Here is a 12,717-nt window from a genome sequence, read left to right on the forward strand (position 1 = left end):
GTTGACACAACCAAGATTCTATACTTCCTTCTTCGCTTTGAAATAGCCCTGTTTTTATCTAATATTTTTGTGGAGGGCACAAAATCCATCTTGTTGCTCTCATGAAAACAGAGCCCGCTTCTTCCATGTAAACTGCCAATAGGTACTACTCCACGGTGAGACCCAAAATGGCAGAGGTTTAGTCCTATTATAATCTTGCTGAAAATGCTCTTTGTTGATATACTTATGTGATAGAGATGTTGATGCAGACAGCTTCCTGGAACGTGGGCACGAGCAAGAGAAGCCATCTCTTTATTAATATGGTGAGTGCCATGCACCTGTGCGATTTTGCCAACTATGGAGGTATCCTTTCCGCAGCTGCGATTGTGTTTTGCATGAACGAGAACTACATTGCTGTGAGGAGGTTGATGCTGAATGTGGTGATTGCCACTAGCATGGCGATGTAGCCATGACTATTGGTGCGTATGTGATGAGGATAGGACGCATGAGGCTATAGTGGACATTACTGTAGGGTCCATCTTCGTAGATGGCGCGGATGCTTCCTAGCTTGGATGGCCAAGCTTCACGATAAGGGAGGGTGGTGAATTCATTGTTTGTTTTGTATCTCGTCCATTTCCTTATGCCTCACAATGGACTACACAATGATTCACTACCATGCTTGATTAAACTTTATTTAGTGCAAATTTGGCATTAAGCAATGGACTTGCCAACAACATCGACGATGATGAGGACGACAACGAGACAGGCTGGAATCTGAAAAACGCTATGGTTTCTACGAATCTTTATCTGCTAAATTCTGACTCTAAATCGATGACGACGATGCGGTGAAAACGCAGATGCTGAAATCTCCATTTTTGGGTTGAAACTACAAACGCTCGTGGATCTGACCATGAGAGCGAGAAACTGCTGCAGGAGGGTGAGATCTGCGAGGTTCAATGATTCTACGACGGAGTTTGATTGCTGAAAACTAAAAACGCTGGTCTAGATCTGGATTTTGTTGTGGTAGATCTACAAAATGCTGGATGGTTATGCTGATGTAAAAACGCTAGGGCTGATCTGCTATCTTGCTGTGGAATCTGCTAACGCTAGGGCTGATCCGTCTTCTGCTCTGCTGCTACTGAGGCTGATCTGCAATGCAAAAACGCCAGGGCTAATCTGTCATGCAAAAATGTTGGGCTTTTCAGATGTGCTTCACTGTCGGTGGTAGCGTCCTCCTATCTTGGGCAACGGCGTGTTTTGATTACCTTGTACATAGCTAAAAAAATAAAAACGAGTCTGAAGGAAATCGAACACTGACACTATCCATATGAGGCTATCACCACGAGACTCCTCACCACCCACCCTTATTAGTAAGATTTCAAAAGAATAAAAATCATGAATTACTATGAGATTAAATCTTACCCAATATAGGTTGATTTGTGAGTTGACACGCACGGCTAATATTCCTCATCGTCATCTCTGAGATTAACTGTCAATAAAATCTCACCTTCATTATCTTTGTTTACTTCTTCAAACTCCTCTGCCGTTAAATCTGTGTTGACGTTCATTTTCTCAATGTGCTTGATATCCACTATTTCTTCGTCTTCGGTGTCTGTAGTGTTAGAGTACGGATGGTTGTCGTTCTCATCATCTACAATGTCATCATGATCGGCAAGGGAAATTCTACATGTCTCTAATGTGGATGTGTCTAGATTTGAGGATGTTACGAATTCATCCTGATTTGCTTCCTCAGGGTCAACGCTATCAAACAACTGACGACCTCTAGGTTGGACATGCACAAATTGCCACCATGGATGAGAATCTGGGTTCTTGTAAAAGAACGCTTGCTCAACATGAGTTGGCAGAATGTAAGGCTCTCTTGTTGCATGCATTAACTTTGAGGAGTCGACGGACCAAAATTTGAACGGTTCTCTTCTCATTGTGGCACTATTGCCTTTATACTCGGCACGAAACCAATCCACCTTCAGAATCACCTGTCAAAATGCACGAATCAAAACTTTAGAATTATGTATAACTTCAAGAAATCTACATGTCATTGTTGTATGAAGAGGGATTTCATTCACCTGTTTGAAGATCCGATACGATATTTCATAAATGCCGACTATGGTTCCCACATAACCAAGTTCACTATCAACAAGATTTGTGTCTCTTGAACTTGCACGTGATAATTGCTTGAAAGAGGCAGCAACGGAAGAATCTTGAGTTAGATGTAAGTCGTCAATAGCTTTTATTCGAAGATGTTGACCATAAGCATTTGAGCCTAGCTCAATATATAAATGATATAAGAAAAAAAGGAATATTGCTTGTTTAGTTTAAAGTTTTCAAAACCCAAAAGTTACCTTTCTTTCACATCCGACCATAAACTCTCTCTGTTCCCTTGAGATTGTCACATGATCTCTATCTGCCCATTTCATACGGGTGTATAATCAATCCATGAAAGAAGGTACGTCTTCGATGTTATTTACGTTGGTTTGACATCTAGATCTCCTGTTTTTACGTCTGCCAACTCGTTGTTTCGCAAGTTTCTCCTCGTACTCCTCAATAAATTGTTGCATGCATTTGCTATTATAAACAATGAAAGTAGAAATATCCAAATTATCTTGGATCTTAAGTCGAAAAGGGACTCCCTTACTAGACAATACCTCGTCTGACATGGTAGAAGAAGACTCATTTGTCCATACGCGTGGAGCTTCAAAATCAGTTTGCTCAAGATATTCACAAACATAATAGATTTATTCTTCAAGCATCCATGTCCTTCTGCCATAGAACCCTCTGGTCTTTCTATTTTGACGTACATAACCCTTTAGTACTCCCATAAATCTCTCGGCCCAAAACATCCATCAAGTAGAAACAACACCATCAAGCTCTATCTCGTCCACTAGATGGATTAGCAGATGAACCTGGATATCAAAAAAGGAGGTTAGAAGTTCCTTCTCCATTAAACAAAGAAGCTCTATATATTTACGCTTCTTTTGTGGAATTAACCCTTTGTCAATTTCTTTAGATGTAATCCATCCATCAATAAAAGAAAGAAGATATTCAAGTTATATTTGAATTAAGAACTTATTAAAACTAGAATTTTATGCTAAAAAAATTTTTGCGATCAATATCTTGCAAGCGATCCAGCACAATATATTACGTCTCAGACTCCTTGGATAATACATCCATCAATAACAAGGGGTAGAACATGTTGTATACATGATTAATCCAATCAACAAAACATGCAAGAAAATAAATACTTACGAAGATTAATAAAACTTTACCTTCACAAAATTGTGCTAGTCATGTGTTTTTAAACCAGACAAGCTCTTGTCATCTAAAGTGAACATGTTTTGACAAGATGCTCCATATCCTGTAGGCGTACGAATCAATTGAATCCTCTTGTTGATAGTCTACACCTCTTCTGTGCTGAGTACCCATGGGCAAGGCTCATAGGTTGTGTCACGTCTAGTTTCATCAAAAAGTGGCCATAGATTAAGCTTTGAATTTTGATCCTTTAAGTCATTTCTTGTTGCCACTGTGTCTTTCAAGCCAACAAGGTGTTGCCATAATGAATGACCAATGTTCTTAAATATATGCATAGGATCAAGAAGATGACATATCTTCAAATCCTTCCAATATTCCAAAGTGTACCATACCGAAGGACTTTGAGCCAGAGAACGTTTTCCTCTGGCTCGCACCTTCACAACGTCATCATCATCACTGCTTATGATCTCCGACTCCGGATCGATAGCGGGTCCAACATTCCACTTTAGATACCAATCCTTTGGTGTGTTTGGTATTGGACATTTCCCTTCTTCTACCTTCCTGTTAAACGTATGGCTTGCCTTCTATTTCATGATGCTCTTCAGGTAAAAATCATATGTGTCGAAGGTATATATTTCTGTTGAGGTTTTTGCTATAAGTTGATCTCAACCAATCACCACACACAGGACAAGATTTATAACCCTTGGTACATATTTTTGCATGAAAAACATAACAAAGATTATTAGCGCAATAAATATACAAAAATGTATGAGAAATGTATATATCTAAACCATTTACCTGAGCAAAAGCCATATCCTGGAAAGTCGTGGATAGTCCATGCTAAAATCCCACGAACAATGAACTGTCTTTCACCAATTCTTCTTGACATATCCACGACATCAATCCCTCTCCGCAAATCTTGAAGATCGTCAATGAGAGGAGCCAAATATACATTCAGGTCTTTAGCTTGTCACTTTCCCGGGATTAAGAGTGAGAGCATTAAATACTCTTTCTTAATACTAAGATATGGGGATAGATTATAGTTAATAACTACCACCGACCATGTAGACCATTTACTTGATTTTATAGAAAATGGATTCACACCATCTAATGCTACACCCATCTTTAAATTGCGTTATTCTTTTACCAAATCTGGCCATAGCGAATCAATATGCTCAAATGCAGGACTATCCTGCGAAATTCGCATTACTCCATCTTTACTCTTGTGCTCCGCTCCCCATGTCATAAGGGTAGCTAATTCGGGAGCCAAGGGAAAATGTCTCAATACCTATCTAGGGACCTTACCTTTCTCATCTTTATAACGAGGCGTTTGACATTTTGGACACGTCACACTGTTCTGGTACTGATGTCTATATAAAATACAATCGTTGGGACATGCATGTATGGAAGAATAGTCAAGTCCAAGACTACTTATCATCTTCTTCACCTCATCGTGTGATGTAGGAAGGTAATTGCTTGTCGACAAGAACTTTTGAGAGAGTAGCCTGCAAATTGATTAAAAATATGATTAATAACAAGCACCAATATTTAGAGTGTAACAAATAAATATGTTAGATGTATACATACTTCAATAGTGCTAAACAGATACATTACTCCATCCAAAACGGTTTTGAAGATTAAGAATAAGTAGGTTTGCACTTAGTTGTATCAGTTGGCTTTCTTCATAGATATGCTTTAGAGCTTCTTCTCAAAGATACTTCTTGTTGTTAGGAATATCGCTTGCACTATCATTTTGATGCCAATCCTCAATAAAATCATCCATGCCATCGTCATTATCAAAGATATCATCACGTGCATTAAAGTCCTTAGAATATTGTTCCTTTAGTCTTGCATACGTATTAGGATCACTCCTACATAGGATCCTCATGCACTCTACTGACATTTGAGATACGTCATGTGAATATTGATTTGTGACGTTATCAATGTCATAGTCTGGAATCTGCATATTTGAAGGTAAAGAAGATAGCTAAGAAAGTCAATAGTGCGGTGTGGCACTATCGGCTTGCGTATATGAACGCCAAAGGAATGCAAATCCTTCAAACAAAGAAGCTTCTACCAAGTTTGAATAAGTGGACTTAGAGTTCTGTGAATATTGTGTATATGGTAAACAAAAGAGGATAAAATTTCAAAAATCGAGAAATGAAAAAGAAAAAATAAAAAACTTGTGTTGGTTCATTCTGATGTTTGGGGTCATGCAAGTACACCATCACTTGGTGGCTCATTGTATTATGTAACATTCATAGACGATGCGACTAGGAAAACATGGGTTTATGTCATGAAGAATAAAATCCGATGTGTTTTTCATATTTCAAAGGTGGAAAGCCTTTGTGGAGAATGAAGTAGGTACCAAGGTTAAATGCCTCAGATCCGACAATAGAGGTCAATATTGTAGTCAATCTTTTGAAAGCTTTTGTGCTAGCAATGGCATTTGGAGGCAAAAGAAAACCTCAAGGACACCTCAACAAAATGCGATTTCAAAAAGGATGAGTAGGACAATCATGGAGCGAGCACGAAGAATGCGGCTACATGCAAGCCTACCGCTTGAGCTTTGGGTAGAATCTGTAAGTACGTCTGTGTACTTAATCAACCGGTCACCCTCAACGGAATTGGATGGGGGAGTTCCAAAAGAGGCATGGATAGGTAAACCGGTGAATTTGCATTTCTCAAAGTGTTTGGGTGTGAGGCTTTCATGCACATAGATAGAAGCCTAAGATCAAAGCTAAATGCAAAGTCTAAAAAGTCTTTCTTCATTGGCTATGGAGAAGGTGACTTTGGGTATCGCATATGGACTATTGAAGATGGTAAAATCTAGGAGTAGGGATGTAATTTTAAATGAACAAAATATTTACAAAGCTTACTTGGAAAGAAAACAAACAAAAGAAACAGGTGATGAGTACATGGAGCTTAGCGACGGTGAAGACTCAAGGACTGCAAACAGTGACAATGTGCAACAACGTCAACCAAATGAGGATCCTCAACCTATTCCCTGAAGGTCTACAAAAGAAAGTAGACCTCCAAAAAGGTTCATTCCTTCCTTCAACCATCTCTTGGTCTCAGATTTTGAAGAGCCGGAATCATTTGAAGAAGCTATGCAACACGAATCCAAAGAAGAATGGATGGAGCATGCAAGTGGAGATGCACTCATTACATCGCAATCAAACATGGGAGTTGGTTGAGTTGCCTAAAGGTAGGTGGGAACTTTAGAACAAATGGGTGTATAAGCTAAAGGAAGAGGAAGGTGGGAACAAAAGGTACAAGTTTAGGCTTGTGGTAAAAGGGTTTTCTCAAAAGAAAGGTGTTGACTTCAATGAAATATTTTCTCCTGTTGTAAAAATGAACTCAATTAAGCTTGTCTTAAGCCTTGTGGCTGCTCATGATCTAAATCTTTAGCAAATGGATGTAAATACGACATTTCCTCATGGTGACTTAGAGGAGGAAATTTACATGCTTCAACCAAAGGGGTATGAAGTAAAAGGTAAGGAGAAAATGGTTTGCAAATTAAAGAAGAGCTTGTATGGTTTAAATCAAGCATCAAGACAATGGTACTTGAAGTTCGATTAATGTATATTGGATCATGGATTCACAAGAAGCAACTTGGATCACTGCGTCTACACAAAGAATTTGGAAGATGTGAAGTTCATCATCCTAATGTTGTATGTTGATGACTGCATGCTTATTGCAAGTGCTAACATGCAGGACATCAAAGACATAAAAGAGGAGCTGTCTAAATCTTTTTTAATGAAATATTTAGGCGTTGCAAAGAGGATACTTGGTATGAAGATATCAAGGGACAAGAAGAAGAAGATAATTAAGCTATCTCAGGAGGATTACGTCAAGAAGGTACTAGAAAGATTTGCAATGCAAAATGCAAAACCGGTTTCTACACCTTTGACTGGTCACTTTAAACTAACCAAGGATATCTGTCCAAAGACACAAGAGGAGATAGCCTATATGTCTAAAGTTCCATATGCTGCAGCGGTAGGTTCTCTTATGTATGCTATGGTCTGGACAAGGCCAGACATTGCACATGCAGTGGGAGTTGTAAGTAGGTTCATGGAAAACCCAGATAAAGAGCACTAGGCAAGCTATGAACTGGATACTTAGATATCTAAAAGGGACAAAAAAAATGCTTTGTATTTTGGAGGAACTCATATTTTTCTTCAAGGGTATGCTGATACAGATATGGCAGGTGACAAAGATACTCGAAGGAGCACTACTGGCTATGTCTTCACGGTTGGAGGCACAGCAGTAAGCTAGGCTTCAAAGTTGTAGAAAATAGTATCACTTTCTAACACGAAAGTAGAGTATGTAGCAGTGATGGAGGCAAGCAAAGATATTATGTGGCTTCACAAATTTTTAGAAGAGCTTGGATTCAAACAAGACAAATGTGTCTTGTACAGTGATCGCCAAAGTGCTATCCATCTTGCAAAGAAATCAGCCTTTTCATTCAAGGAAAAAGCACATTGAGGTGAGATATCACTTCATACGCACTCTTTTGGAAGAGGGACAACTAAACCTAGAAAAGGTGCATACAAGTGAAAATCCTGCAGAAGACATGTTTACAAAGGTGGTCAATAAGAGCTTTTGCTCATCTTCAATTGGCATTCAAGGATAAGAGGCCAGGATGGAAAGTAGTCAACAGGTTTGGTTTTGAGATCAGTCTCCAAGTGGGAGATTGTTAATAAGTAAGGATCCTGATTTACCCATTGTAATTTTTGATATTAACATGCACATTTATAAGGTCCCCATTATGAGGAGAAGTCGACAAAATGTTCCTTTTTGTCAAAATATTATGGCCGGACGACAACCGAAAAGTGGTTGGAAAATGACCGGTCGTTTGGACGGTTGGCCAGTGGTCGTTAGTCAATGGCCGGTGGCCGGTGGGGCTGAATTCAATGGCCGGTGGTGGATTTCAAAGGAGGACTTGTCTTGTCAAGGGCGGCCACACATGGGCGGATTGGAGGGTCCAATTTGGACTTATCTTGTCAAGGGCGGCCACACATGGGCGGATTGGAGGGTCCAATTTGGACTTATCTATGCAAGGGCAGCTACACATGGCTGCCTCTCATGAGATAGGGAAACCCTTTTGGCTTATAAAAGGAGGCCATTTCTACACACATTTTAGAGTGTGAAGTTGATGCAGCCAGGTGGGTGTGAGGTAGTGAGAGTAAAGCAATTCCGGAGCTCTATTAAGGGTATAATCCCTTTGTAACCTACTTCTTGTTTGACGTACTAAAGCCATTAAGTGATTGTTTTCTCGTGGATGTAGCCACATTATTCAATTAATTGATCACCCTATTATTTATTTTTAGTTGCTATTGGTGAGGTTCTCTCTCTCTCTCTCTCTCTCTCTCTCTCTCTCTCCAGTGTTCGTTTTCCCTAGCTCCCTCTCTCAATGTTTGTACAAACTCCCCACCAGGTTGGAGGGCAGTGCCTCGTTGGGGGGGTTAAGCTACAGCTCTGCCTCCCATTGCCAAGCCCATCAAGGTTACAAGATGTTGCCGACCCGCAACACCTGTGGACCTGCAACACCTGCCGACCTGCTTCACATGCGGCATGTTGACCTGCGACACCTGTGGCGTGCCAACCTGCGACACTTTCGCCTACTAATGACCTGCTGAATCTGTTCCTTTCATACTCTTGACCACTCTACAGGCGACCACGCTTTCCCTCACCTCGGATTGTCCCCCAACGTTTTTCTCTTATTGAGAGACTTGGACCGAGTCCCATAGTCGAAGATTTTGATGTCTTGTAGGGGACAATCCCATAGTCAAAAGCCCAACTGTCCCACAGAGAATGCCATAATGCCCAAGGTCTCAACCCAACCTCAACGAGCCTCAACCACACAACGCGTAGATGATATGTCCACCTTTGGCATGTCTGCATCTTGCCCACATAGTTTCCTTGCTAAAGTTGTCGCCCCCCAGAAGGATCCCTCCACTCGCCAAGAATCAAGAATCTCCACCCTTGAGGCTTAGGTCCAAGTCCTCATAGAGGAGAACGCGACTCTCAAACAATGGGTACACAAGCTCAAGAGCTTGCAAGAATCAGGGAGTCAAACCATTCTTGCGAAGGCACGCAAGGGTGACACCTCTCTCACCGAAGTTACAATTGCTCAAGAGAAAGTCCATGAGGCAACACATGAAATCACAAAGAAGATCAACACTAAAATATAGTCAGCCTTTCAAGAATCCAAATGACGAGAATCTCTCAGTCTCAAAGTGAGAATTGGGGGACTTCTATCACCTTGGTGCACTGATGAGGACACACTAGATGATGGGATCGCCAAGCTCAATGACATCCTCCAATCAATCACCATCAAGCCCAACACAGTCTCTTGGATCAAGGACACAAATAGAAGCATGCCACTCGAGCACTGCATCATCACCTTCAAGACAAAGGAGCAGCAAATGAAGCTATTGCACCAATCCCACCTCCTCAAGGGAACCAAGTTCTAGATAGGAGAGGAATTGACTACCAACCAGTTGAAACTCAAAGCAAGTGAGCTCAAGAAGATACATGAAGCCGAAAAACAAGGTAAATGGGTGGTCCACCGAGATGGTAAAGCGGTCATTCAAGAGTTTTACACTCCCAAACTGACACCTCCATCCCTTAACCCTCCGCAGTTTTAGTTCTAGTTGTGTTTTCCTTTTCCATCTTCTTTTACCCTATCAATGTTCTTAGACGTTAACTGATATGTATCCCATACCTTTTCTCAAAAGGTGTCATTGCATTTTTTTTGTTTTGTTCCCATATTTCATATCTGACCTTTGTGGATGATAAATCAATCTCTCTCTCTCTCTCTCTCTCTCTCTCTCTCTCTCTCTCTCACACACACACACACACACACACACACACACACACACACACACACACACACACACACACACACACACACACACACACACACACACGCGCACACACACACACATGTATCACCTTGTGTGGACCACAACCATAACAGCTAATCATCTATGCATGGTAGAGAACAACATCTCTTTGCTCACCATGGCTCAGTGGCTACTTTGGCCCCACTGTCAAGTAGCACTATCGTCTTTACTCCTTTGTATTCTAGGGATAAGGTGATGTTTCCTTCTTCTCCTCTGTAATAACCACCTACCTTATTTGGGTTTCTTAAATTCATCTGTTTTCTAAATTTTTGTCTACGAGGTCATCTTTTGGATGGATCTTCAATCCCATCTTTTCCAGATTTTTTCTCATTTGTCCCGATAAATATGGTTTGATTTTCAAAAGCACCACAAGAGTGATTGTAAATCTTATAGGAGAAGACAATAGTTCTTGCAAGCTCTTTGTATCCGTCACCCATCAAATAGAATTCAAATGTGATGGCACAATTCTCACCTCAAATTTTCTCTCATACTTCCTTATAAAGGACGGCAAAGTTTTGATGGTCGCCTATTTATTATCCTCATTTTCGTATCGGCATATAACAACTGAATATCTCCCAGATAGATCTCCTGGTCCCTTGGGGGGGTCCCATAATAATCATGTGACTATCATGTGAGTGTCGTAGAAGGGGCAATTTTATTTTTTCTCACATTTTCACTAACAAAAGGGTACCATAAAATGAAGTTGGGAAAAAAAATATCAATTGAATTAAAAAAATGAATAATTTATTTGTAAAAATTTCACAGACAAGGAGTTTAAAAAATAGTCCTTGAATGCACATGATATATACGATTTTTACATATTGACCTCCCTCGAGCATGGTCCATGTTGATTTCATGGATTGATGCTGATAGTAATGTGGCGCTTCTGTCTTTTTTGTTTCTAATTGTCTCCCACAGTGATTGCGGCCACAACTTGTCTACTTCAGAAAGTAGTTGTATCTCCAAGGATTTAGCCTCATCCTTGTGTTTACGACAATCCACGTAGTCCATGGTTCCTCCTTATCCTCTTTTGCAAGTTTGATTTTGTTGTCAAGATTTCTAGTGCAATGTATGAGCAAGTGACCCTATTCACAACGGTCACAGAATCCTTGGATTTTAAGTTGTTCGCATGTGTTTTTTTTCTCACATGCCCCCGTTTTTACCTTTCCTAGCCCATGCATTACTGTCTTAGGAGCTTTTAAAATTTTCGGCTATATTAAAGCTTGAGCAGTTTCTATGATCCATTTAGTTTCAAATTCAGGATGCAGATAGGTCAGAAGTCTTTGTTTTAATGTTTGTTTGTTCTTCAATCTCGCATCGTAGGCTTGCAGCATAGCATCTAAATACTCATCCTCCTTTTCCACTAAGACCAATCCACCAGAGTCAGCCTTTGACTCTTTTGACCCTTTTGCATTTTTCTTGCTCTCTTGTTCACGTCTAAGTTGTTCCCTTGTTTGGTTCAATTTTGTTTTCAAAGTTTTTTTTTTCATTCAGTCTCTTTGCCTTTATTTTCTTCCATTTGGCTTTTCATGATATTCGTTGTGTCTTAACTGACTCGTTTTCAATTTTGGTTTGTTCGAAAAGTTTCAAATCATCCATCGCATACTCATTTTCTCTGCTTCTTGAGCTTGAGATCTAGTAACCACTTTGAATGGAACTGTTGGCTCATACTCAGCTTCGTTGGTGTATGATAAAATTTCAATGACATTGAGTGTGGCCTTCCCCAGGTTGTCAGGATTCTTCGTAGAGTTTTGAGTAACATGATCTCTCCCACACCCTCACAAAATCCAAAAATATTCATTTGTTGACCTTTACTCGTGCCCAATGGTTGCTTCCACATTCATAGCATGGGCCCTCTATTCGGGCTACTGTGGTGCCCCTGCTGGCTCGCCTACCCTAGGAGGGTATTTCCTAGGCTTGTAGTTTTGGTTTGCTATGAACAGGAGTGTGTTTTCATCCATCATATATTGATTTCTTGTAGTTTGAGCCACATATGAAGGTTCATGAGCTTCATCGACGCTAGCCTAAAATGGACTTTCTTCAAGGGCATAAGCTACACCCTCTATCTCCCTCACAGGGCTTTCGATTGGTTCATCATAGTAAATAATTGGTGGAATCATTGGCTGGTTTATGAGTGATTCCATCGGCTGCACATAACACACATGGCCCTATTATCATGAGGCAAAGGAAGTTGTTGTCCCAACAAAGGTTGCAATTTGCTCCCTCCTTGTACTGTGTTGTTGGGTCCGATTTGATACCTTGGAGGTGGTGAAAGTTGTTGTACTATCGATGGTCCATTTGGCATTTCCCTCATGTGATTTTGGTTAGAGAAGCACTCACTAGTGTCATGTTTTATGTATTTCTGCTCAATGGCACACCACTTCAACACTCTTGGAGCATTGATAGCTCGTGGTTGCTGCGGCCTCAAATTGGGGTTTTATCTGTAGGTTTGATTCATTCTTTGGACCATTTCTTCGACCAGCTGATCTACATTTTGTGTGATTGAAGCAAGAGCACTATGTTTTGCAGTTGAATCACTCATGATAGAAGAGGTATTGCT

The 12,717-nt window shown here is 40.4% G+C and overlaps 1 pseudogene; it reads right to left on the reverse strand.

Moving 5' to 3' along the window:
- Positions 1 to 1,390: 1,390 nt before the first annotated feature.
- On the reverse strand, positions 1,391 to 1,919 carry LOC147443573 (uncharacterized; annotated as a pseudogene).
- Between the last annotated feature and the right edge of the window lie 10,798 nt (positions 1,920 to 12,717).

Source organism: Adiantum capillus-veneris, chromosome 13 (genome assembly GCF_014529385.1).
Source record: "Adiantum capillus-veneris isolate H3 chromosome 13, ASM1452938v2, whole genome shotgun sequence".
Taxonomy (NCBI): Eukaryota; Viridiplantae; Streptophyta; class Polypodiopsida; order Polypodiales; family Pteridaceae; genus Adiantum; species Adiantum capillus-veneris.